Genomic DNA, 9813 nt, shown 5'->3' with positions numbered 1-9813 from the left:
ACCCCAGGGGTTCGGTGAGTCGGTCTCAGGGGTCGGACGGAGCCTTTGCCATGGAGGGTAAGACACACGGCGACTCAGGATGTTAATTAGTTACGTCCGCTTGGCAGTCACTGGCTGCAGATGATCACATTACATTGCTTGTCCAATCAGTGCTGTGGGAAATTTAGTTCACTTAGTAGTCAACGTGTGACTGTCGTAATAGTATGTCGTACAATTAAAAAGAAAAAAAGGTATACTTATCTCTTGAAATTTTATTTACTTTTTTTCTGTTTTTAATAAATGCGTTTTTTTTATATCCCTAATTTGTAAAATATATGCATATTTATTTTTCACTCATGAAGGGTTCGGTAAATGTGCATATTAACTGGTTGGGTTCGGTACCTATAAAAAGGTTAAGAACCACTGATCTAAACTATCCATCAGTTATCTAATCAGGGGACTAGTGCAGTTTTAGAAAGACAATATACTGTATGCTTTATCTTTTACTTCAAGCGGTCACTGCTCTCATTGGTGCATACATTTAAAATATGCTCTCAATTTGTATTGAAAAAAATGACACCTTTTATTTTCATTGCCCATAAAAATAAAAATTGCATTTTTTTTTTTTGAAGTTGGTTCATTAACAAGCCATGAAGGTCAGAATAGTACATGATTACATTTTGATGGGCCGTCGTGCTCGGGTTAAGTAGTTCCAGGAATCGAGGTGGGTGCATTTCATTGACCACTGTAGTCAGGCGTGGTTTTCGAGACTGCAACATCTTCTGCATGTCAACATCAGGCGGCACCTGCAGTGGAAGCACATACAGTATTGAGATAATAGCAATGACACTGTGATTTATTTTGAGGTCAATGAAGAAAAAACAGTAACTTTTAAAGTATAAATATCACAATAACTTTTTGCTGTTGTTATATGTCTATCAAACTGCTTGAGTAAGGGGAAAAAAGGATGTTGAATGACATCTTAACATTTTACGTAGAACCAAATATGCGTCCAGCCTCAATATTACTCTGTGTCGTTTCACAGAAACTGTCCCATTATCCCGATGCAGTATAAACTACGTGTTTTTTGATTAAGTAAATCAAGAAGTCTCTCGTCACAGCCAAACAATCTATAGAACTCATCGTGAAATAAAACAAGAAATTATACATAGTTTAAGAAGAAGAAAATAAAAGAATACAAGTCTCACCCGACTAGAAAATCCAGGCGAGGTGATCAGCGTTCGTCGGTTATGTTTTTGTTACCATGGCGACGGACCCGAAGCTCATTTTGAAAACGTCATGAAAACTGGCACGAATAAAAGAAGTCTCGTGATCAGTGTGAAAGTTTCTGTTCATAAAGAGGCAACTTAATGATGTCATCTCAATATAGCGACATTAAAAAAAAGTACAATTTAATCAATGCCTCGCAAAGAACTCATAAAAGAAGCATATATTGCTAAATTGAAAACGGTTGTAATAAAGTACATTAACCTAATTTGGGTGATTTGATTGGCAGGTAACGGCACTTCAGTTGTTTCTGTTCGAAATTAATAATGCTCGGTGTTTTGTAAAAATAATGATCAAAACTTTCAGTAGAACTTAACCCTGAAGTACATGAAGCTCTTTCTTCAGGGCATCCATGCCCAAGCACGTCACTTTAACATGAACGCACTTCAATCATGAACAAATGTCCAAAAAAAAACATTAAGTAAGGCTCATTTTCTCACGTTGCAACTCCTGCTGCAGTGTGCATCCGTCACGTATTTTTTGTTAAATATCACGTAAAGCATCGCGATGCTGTTTTAAAAACTGTAATGGGGGAAATTTCAGAAAACTAGGCAGGATAAGACTACCGGTGCATGAACTTGTAATGGCAATTCAACGAAGCGGCAGTGTTCATGAGAAAAGCCAGCTGAAAAGTTCTGTCCTTCCTCTTCCGGTTGAGTTCGTTACTGATTGTGCACATTCACGAGTACTATAAAATGTTTATGCCCGGGTACATACAGATGTAAAAGGTGTCACTGAAAAGCCCTAATGTCATTTTAGACCGTTTTGAAGACACAGTGTCGTCTAATTTACAGTGTATGAAAGCGGGGATAAGCGGTTTCGAAAATGGATGGATGGTTGGATGGATGAAAGCATCCACCAGGGGGCAACAATGCACTGTGAGTAGATAAACATTTAAAACGAAAATCCACAATTCATCCCCTCATCCTCCATTTTCTTTGTACACCCTGGACTCAAATGGCCAGGCTCATATTGTACTGTTCAGTCAAACACGGGTTCATAATCGCATTCAACCCATCCAAGTCTTCAGTGTTAATTGTGGAATGTGGGAAGAAACTCCAGATTCAAACCCATTCACAAAGTTACTCCACCTTGCCCTCACTGTGCCAGATACATGTGGAAAGATCATTCCATAGGATAAGATTAAATTGTTTACATTAGAGTAGATCAGATAGATAGATAGATAGATAGATAGATAGATAGAAGGGCCCCCCTCCATAGGACATGTTGAACATCAAAAGAGGAACTGTTATCTCAAGTATCTGTATTCCTGCCATCACACCAAATGGTGGGTAGTGGTGGTCTGGTCTCACCTCACCACTCCCAACTTCTTCCAGCCATACCGGGTCAGATGACATGTTACTTTCGTTGTTTCTGGGATTTGCATAGAGGCGCAACTCCCCGCCTCTCATTATCATATTGTCTCTACATAATCTCATGACCGTGTTTCTTCTACGCTTCCTGATTGAAATCTGGACCCCCTCAGGAGCCCGAATCGATTTGTAAACTGCAGAAAATAAATTAAACCCTTCGAAGGAACTGTTCATCGACTCCAGCCTTTATATGGATTACCAACATTCTCCTCGTCCGAAATTAACGAACACGCAGGGAAGAGAAAGGCCACTCTTCCCTCAACAATAGATAGATAGGAGGGAAGAAAGACTTAATTTAAGGTGTTACCTGCAATGGCAGTGAATATGCAATGCCATGTTAATGATTCAAATAAACCACTATGTATTAAACATGCAGCAAACCTGTTAATAGCCATTACAAATGCACAAAGATATTGCACATTCGAATAATATTCATTGCATGTGAAAAATGTTATCTGCTATTGCAGTGTCCAGGTGGATCCTCTTCATACCCAGTGTATGCAATATGAATTAATGGCGAATGGTATCAAAGATGGTCTGAAGCGTTGTTTCCGGCACTGAAGCTGAATAAGTCTGTTTGAGAAAGAGCTCCTTTTCTGTAGCTTGTCATAGAGAGAATTTCAATGATTGTTCAAAATGGAGAGAAGCTTGCTCAGTGGTCTCTGGTCCCTCACTGACTCAAATGTGTCCATCTTGAGTCCTACAGTGTCCCCAGCCTTCTTGATGAGTTTATTGAGCAATTTTTCATCCCTGGCATTGATACTGCTCAGCAGGCAACAGCAAGTAGATTGCACTTGCTGCCGCAAATTGGTTGAAAGTGTCTAACATCTTGCTACTTGTAAACAGCATTCATGCATCAGCACCAGCATCCACTTTAAAAAACATGACCCCCACAGTGTCTCCACTCTCATCCAGATGTGAGTGAGGACGATGCATCAGGTAGGTGACAGCATCATCCACGTCAACATGGGGCTGGTTTCCAAATTGGACAGAGTCCAGAGCAGGTTTCACCTATGGTCGTAAATGGGCCACCATCTGTGAGACTGGGAGACTTGAAGTTCACAGATGTACATGAAAGTAACACACACACAGTAAAGGTAATAGAACAAAAACAATAAAATGTCACCAAAAATGAAATCAGACTATGGAATATTCATTCATTTTTCATCCATTTTCCGATCCAATTAATCTTCACAAGGGTCGCAGAGGGTGCTGGAGCCTATCCCAGTCGTCTTCGGGCAGCAGACGGGGGACACCCTGAACTGGTTGCCAGCCAATTGCAGGGCACACACAGACGAACAACCATTCATGCTCATGCTCATACCTAGGGACAATTTGGAGTGCTCAATCAGCGTGCCATGCATGTTTCTGGAATGTGGGAGGAAACCCGGAGAAAACCCACACAGGCCCGGGGAGAACATGCAAATCCACACAGGGAGGCCAGAGCCAGAATCGAACCCTGCACCTCTACACTGTGAGGTCGACGCGCTAACCACAAGTGTTGACAAAAAGTTCGAAGGGCATTGTGTTATAATGTGCATACATTGTACGTGTACTTGAAACATTCATAAGTTTGGTCCATGAGGTGCTTACAGCCTAAGTTGAAAGAGTAGAGTTTGATGTAGAAGGCTCAAAAAGATGTAAATTTCACCATGGGTTGTCTTGTTAAATGCGGCATAAGTCAAGAAGCCTTTGAATCAAAATTTGGATTTGTCATTTATACCATTTGTTAGTGTGTCCAAACGTTTGACTCTTATTATATTACAATATACAAATTGCAAACCACAAAGTCAAATATGTATTTGTGTTTGTGTTTCCACTTTGGTGTTTATGACGGTCAGATTCCGTTATGGTTCTTAGAATGTTCCTGCCATTCTGAATGTATTGTCTCTCAGCTGAGACAGTTTATTCCTCAAAATCTTGGGCAGTGCATGTTCCTTGTGATTTTAGTGACCTAGGACAAAAGTGAAATCCCAAATAAATGAATTCATTATGGATATTATCTGCAGCTTAAGAAAATATTCTCAACCCAATCAGCTTCCCAATTGTAACGAGTCCAAAGTGCAACAATGAAGTCTGTGTGCCATGCCATCTGCATGAGCTCAGGAAGACTACTACTCAGATTGAAGTGAGCAAACAAGAAACCTGTTAGTTCTTACAATCAAGGTGTGTAGAAGGGATGGGGTTGTCACGTTACGCACGAAGCAGGGAAAAGAACCGCTTTGTGCGTAACAGAAAAAGGTGAGAATGAGTGGATCACCGAAAGAGCAGACACTGACAAAGGACTCTGTCTCAAAAATAACATTTATTATTAACGAAAAACTCCGCCTAATGGAAAAACAGAAAGCGCTGGTAATTAATGAGAACCAGGAAATAGAGAAAAAACGCGACAACAGAAAACGCTTGCAAAAAACGGCAAGGAAGAATATGTAGCCAAATATTGGGTACAGCACGTACTTAAAAATAGTCTACAATAGGACTAGGAAATATAACAATCAGCGATAGTGTACGAGTTCGTTCGAGTAAATGGGCAACAGCAGTGGCACGGCGTGCAATACTCCGGCAATGTGCTGAAACTGGAGTGCTTAGATATAGCAGGAGAGATAATTGGCAAATAGGCAGCAGGTGTGCAGACAGCAGAATGAACGCCTGCCACCTGCTGCCCAATACGGAACATGACAGGGGTAAACACAGAATGCATTTAATGAACATCTGGAAGCATTTAAATAAAATACACTGACATGTGACAAAAGGTTCAACATTTACTACTTTTAGAATGGTGTCAGGCACTGTCCTGTATGTTAGCTGCAGGTTGTCAGAGGAAGTTCCCAAGATGTTTCTGTATTAGAAGGTGACTTTTACAGCCGGGCAGGCCCCAGAGGAAATAATGTCTTTCTTGAGCGTGAAGTGGAAAAGTCAACCAAAAGTGGTTGGTGCAAGGTCTGGATAGTCCTTGAATTTGGACAGCCGTACCAGCAGCAATCCTGTTTGAAATCTATTTTCTTGCGGTGGTTGCAAATAAGAACAACCTTACCTCTTAACAGACTATAACAAGGGTGTCAAACTCATTTTTGTCGCGGGCCACTTTTGAGTTACATCTTCCCTCAGAGTGCCGTTATGACAGTGAAACAACAAAAAATGTTTAATTGCACCTAACGCATTATTACTTTTATGGGTAACAAAATTATTGCAAAATCTCAACGTCATTTATTACACGTCACAATTTGACATTTCAGTGCATTTTTTTCGCAAGGATCCTGTAAGTTGACACATATGATTTTCTTTCAGGGGGCCACATAAAATGATCTGGCAGGCCAGATCTGGCCCCCGGGCCTTGAGTTTGACACCTGTGGACTATAACAAGTACATTTTTCCATATTTATCAGGTTACAGTACAGCTCTACCTCAAGAAGGCATTAAGACAAATCAGGTGAGATAAATTCCAACTTGTAGGACACTTTCTCTTCCATGATTGGTGAGTAGAAATCAAAGCACAGTTCTTGTGATTTGGATTTGGATCCCTCCAGCATTCCCAAACCAAGTATAATTCAACAGCCATTAGACAGAAAAGACCATACAAATGTGTAAAAATTTGTAATTTTTGTTATTAATTTCTTTCAACATTTTGGCATTGGAATAATTGTAAGCGGATTAAATGTATTCCTCCCAAGCCTAGCTTTGTCTTATCGTGAAGCAAGTGATGTGATGAATTAATGGGGGGCGGGGGGGGATATCAGTAGCTCGTAAACCAAGACATTTTGGAGACCGTCTGCAAGGTTTCTTATACAACACAATGACAGACACTGGAAGACAAATGATGCTGAAGCATAATGTGTTCGACCGTATTTCTTCCAATTAAGCCTTTAATACCCCCTAATACCAGAACGGGGGGTCCATATTCTTTGACTACTAAGCACTTCCCGCAAATGCCCTTGTAAGTTTCGAATGTGGGTGACACACACATGGTTCCTCTCCTCCCCGTTTCTCTCCTACCTCTTTAGTGTAGTTTGACTCCTGTCCCCCTCTGGACCGGAACCTGTCAGAAAAGCTGCTTGGGGAATTGAGGTTTCAGTCCAGGTTAGACTACTGTCCTTGAGGAAAATTAATGTTCCTCTGGGGTAAACATTTTGACGATGAGATACCTGGATTGTAAAATACAGTTAAATGTGTAAACAAGGATGATCATCAGCATGTACACCAGCAAGGAATAACGCATCTCAAGGGACAATTTTCATCCAGCACCCTCTTTTGGGCTTGGCATAGAAAGTGAATGCCTGGTAGTAAAGCATATCGTCCTGTTTTCTGCATTATGGATACAAGAATCATTTTAATACAGTTTTCTTCTGAATTTTTTTAAGAGCTTTGGTAAAGCAGTTTGAGAATAACTGAAGACGAGGAAGTCACTGACAGGCTGGTTCCACTGTTTTGCATCGTTATAAGAGAAAACAGACTGTGGGGTCGGACTGTCAACGAACAAGCGAATGCTTATCCTAGTCAGTCTGCTGCTTGAGCACTGTCTCGTGAGGGAACGAGGGTGGGGGAGGGGAAGACAAAACCTGGTGGGTAGACAGAATGTTCGGAGGAAAATACACATAAAAAAACAAAGCAGTGCCAATGGAATTACATGTGACATGTGCTATTTATAGTAACACCGCAAAGATTTGATTCATGTACGTATCAACTGTGGATAAGGCTTTGTACCTATGAAGACCATTTTGAAATTGCGGAAACACACAGTATTTACTGTACATATATTTATACTGGACGCTTCACGACCACTACTGTGAAAGTCTGGCATTTCAGAATTTTTGTTCCTCTGATAGAATGAAATGTCCTACATCGTCCTTCAATGGGTTCTTCGGCATTGACCAATTAGGAAGACAGTGCCCTCCTACTTAGGACGAGAGACTGGACGTGGTGCACACTATCACAATGTGGTGTGCAGTATTGAAAAAGTGACTTGAACATAAAAGGTGAAAAATTGGAAAGTATACGTCGCATTTGAACTCATGCTAGGTTTGCTAACTGCAAAGCTAGTAGCTGATTCGCAAATGAACTCATTACCTCAAGTTCTTTTGGGAGAATAATAATAGACAGTCCTTACCACCATCTCCCCATGATCTACAACTGGGTCTATAGTCCCTTTTTAAATTTTTTTCCAAAATATTTATTTATTTATATAACAAAAGCACATGTGCATGCTCTTTTGAGGGAGTCCGGTAAAAGACCAATAAAATAGTCAGGGCTAGTGGAGATAAAAATATGGAAAAAGAAAGCATCTTCTGGTCTGCTTGGAGCATGCGGGCCTTCACTGTCGCATTTGTTTGACATGTATGTTATTCAGCTGTTTCAGTGATTGGTGTGATATGACTGCTTCAAGTCAGATTCAAATCTATCAGCTGAGAAAGGTTTCATACTTAGTCTTTAGGTTTTAAAGGCAGAATATTTGCGTGTCCGGCGCAAGTCTCGTGCAAAGCACAGTCTACATATGTGCATAGGATGCGCACAGGTAGAAATGGGTGGTTTGCAGCCTATCGAAGCGGATCTTCTCATTCCTTTTGACCTCAGCACGTGAGAAGAAGACGGTCTTTGACATGGTTGAAGCAGAAAAAGTCTCATTGGAGTCCATGCAAGAGATTGAAGCATGCAAAGAACTGTAAGCAGACTCCCACGGGAGGATGATGCAAAATTGACAGATCACTGCTGTGAAGTGCTTATTTGGAGACCATGCACCTTTCAACCCGAGTGTTCATGTCCATGACCTCCCACCCCGCCATAACTGTGTCGCGGCCCTGGGGGAGGTGAATTATAATAAAAGATATAAATAGATGCATAACCTATAGTGAAAACACTATTGTCATTGATAGCGGCACAATTCCATTGAGAGGGGAAAGTTATTTGCTTTTGCCTGAGAAACAGACTACATTTGCTGGAAATACTGTATCTCCTCATTCCGAGGATGAGACAAAGGAAAACATAGCAGACAGAGGACAACTGATGGAAGGAAATGAAGGAGAAAGAGATTGAAAATGGCAGCGAGAAAAAGCAATTATCTCTCGAAATTCAGATGCTATGACAGCAGGTGACAGGCAGGGAGAGCTGCAGCTTATTTCTACGCTTTCATCATCACACACACAACACATGGTCTGCCACCCTCTCCCATAATTTCACAATTTCTCTAAGCCCTCCGCTACCTTTGATTACAAATCATATGACAAAGTTGCAACGTGAATGTGTGTCTTCTTGAGTGCAAGCACATACACTTGAATTTGAGTGGTAATGTTCGTTAATGTGCAGCAACTTTGAAATGGGTATTTTTGTTCCTTCAAAGAGGCCGCTGTAGTGCAGTCCTCACAGTGCTGTAACTCTGTCAGAGCCAATCCCTCGGCATTCCCTAAGAGCTGCCTGTCAGTGCATTAGGATCAACAGCATGAGAGTGAGAGTATGTGCAAAATGGAGGCGTCCTGGTGCAGGAATGGGGGGAGTATCTGAACATTGGGGTGGGGGGGAGATGAAGGATCAAGGTCTCACGCTGTATTGGAAAACAAATTGTTATATTCCAACGGCGCTCATTTTTAACTGAAAACAGAAGAACAATGCACAGCATGCACCTCTGCCACCTAAAATGTCAACAGCTGCATACTGAGGAGTCTAGACCTCTTCAGGCATACTGAACTGAAACATACATGAGACTGGTGGAAGCTGGGAAAGGTGTTAAATTAAAAATGATTGTGTCTTAACGGGTTGTAAGTGAAGGTGTGGACCACATCCGGCCTCCTCCTTATAAAAGCTTCATGATGTAGAATTCTGAAAATGTCGCCTCTACTTCAGAAAACCTGTCCGCTAATAGCTACCGAGCACTTCTGTGCCTCTAAATCAGGGCAAATGCTAATCCAGTACACACAAACGCAATCGTTCAGCGGCACATTTGCATATATATTTGAATATACCCGAAAATGTACTCATCTCTTAAATTCACAACGATCAAACACTATCAAAAGTTTTTGCTAGGAGAAATTATTCCACAAATAATAAAGTTGATAAATGGAATGAGATAGCTAAAAAAAACTTCCCTTTCCTCTGTAGTTACTGTAAAAGGTGATTTTGCTGCAGTATAGTGTCAGAAAAATGATTGTCATGTCAGCATGGTAATGTATTCTCCCATGCTAAACAC

The 9813-nt window shown here is 40.9% G+C and overlaps 1 long non-coding RNA gene across 2 annotated transcripts; it reads right to left on the bottom strand.

Moving 5' to 3' along the window:
• Positions 1-746: 746 nt before the first annotated feature.
• Positions 747-1713, bottom strand: LOC109512794 (uncharacterized). 2 transcript variants are annotated; one of them, XR_002167701.1, is made up of 3 exons: positions 1471-1713; positions 1188-1327; positions 747-785 (listed from the first exon to the last, which is right to left on the bottom strand). It is a non-coding gene; the product is annotated as an uncharacterized LOC109512794 (long non-coding RNA). The 2 variants fall into 2 exon arrangements; XR_002167639.1 differs by having other exon boundaries at positions 1188-1696.
• Positions 1714-9813: the final 8100 nt, after the last annotated feature.

Source organism: Hippocampus comes, unplaced genomic scaffold, assembly GCF_001891065.2.
Source record: "Hippocampus comes isolate QL1 unplaced genomic scaffold, H_comes_QL1_v1.1 scaffold956, whole genome shotgun sequence".
NCBI lineage: Eukaryota > Metazoa > Chordata > Actinopteri > Syngnathiformes > Syngnathidae > Hippocampus > Hippocampus comes.
This window is presented reverse-complemented; position numbering and strand designations above follow the sequence as displayed.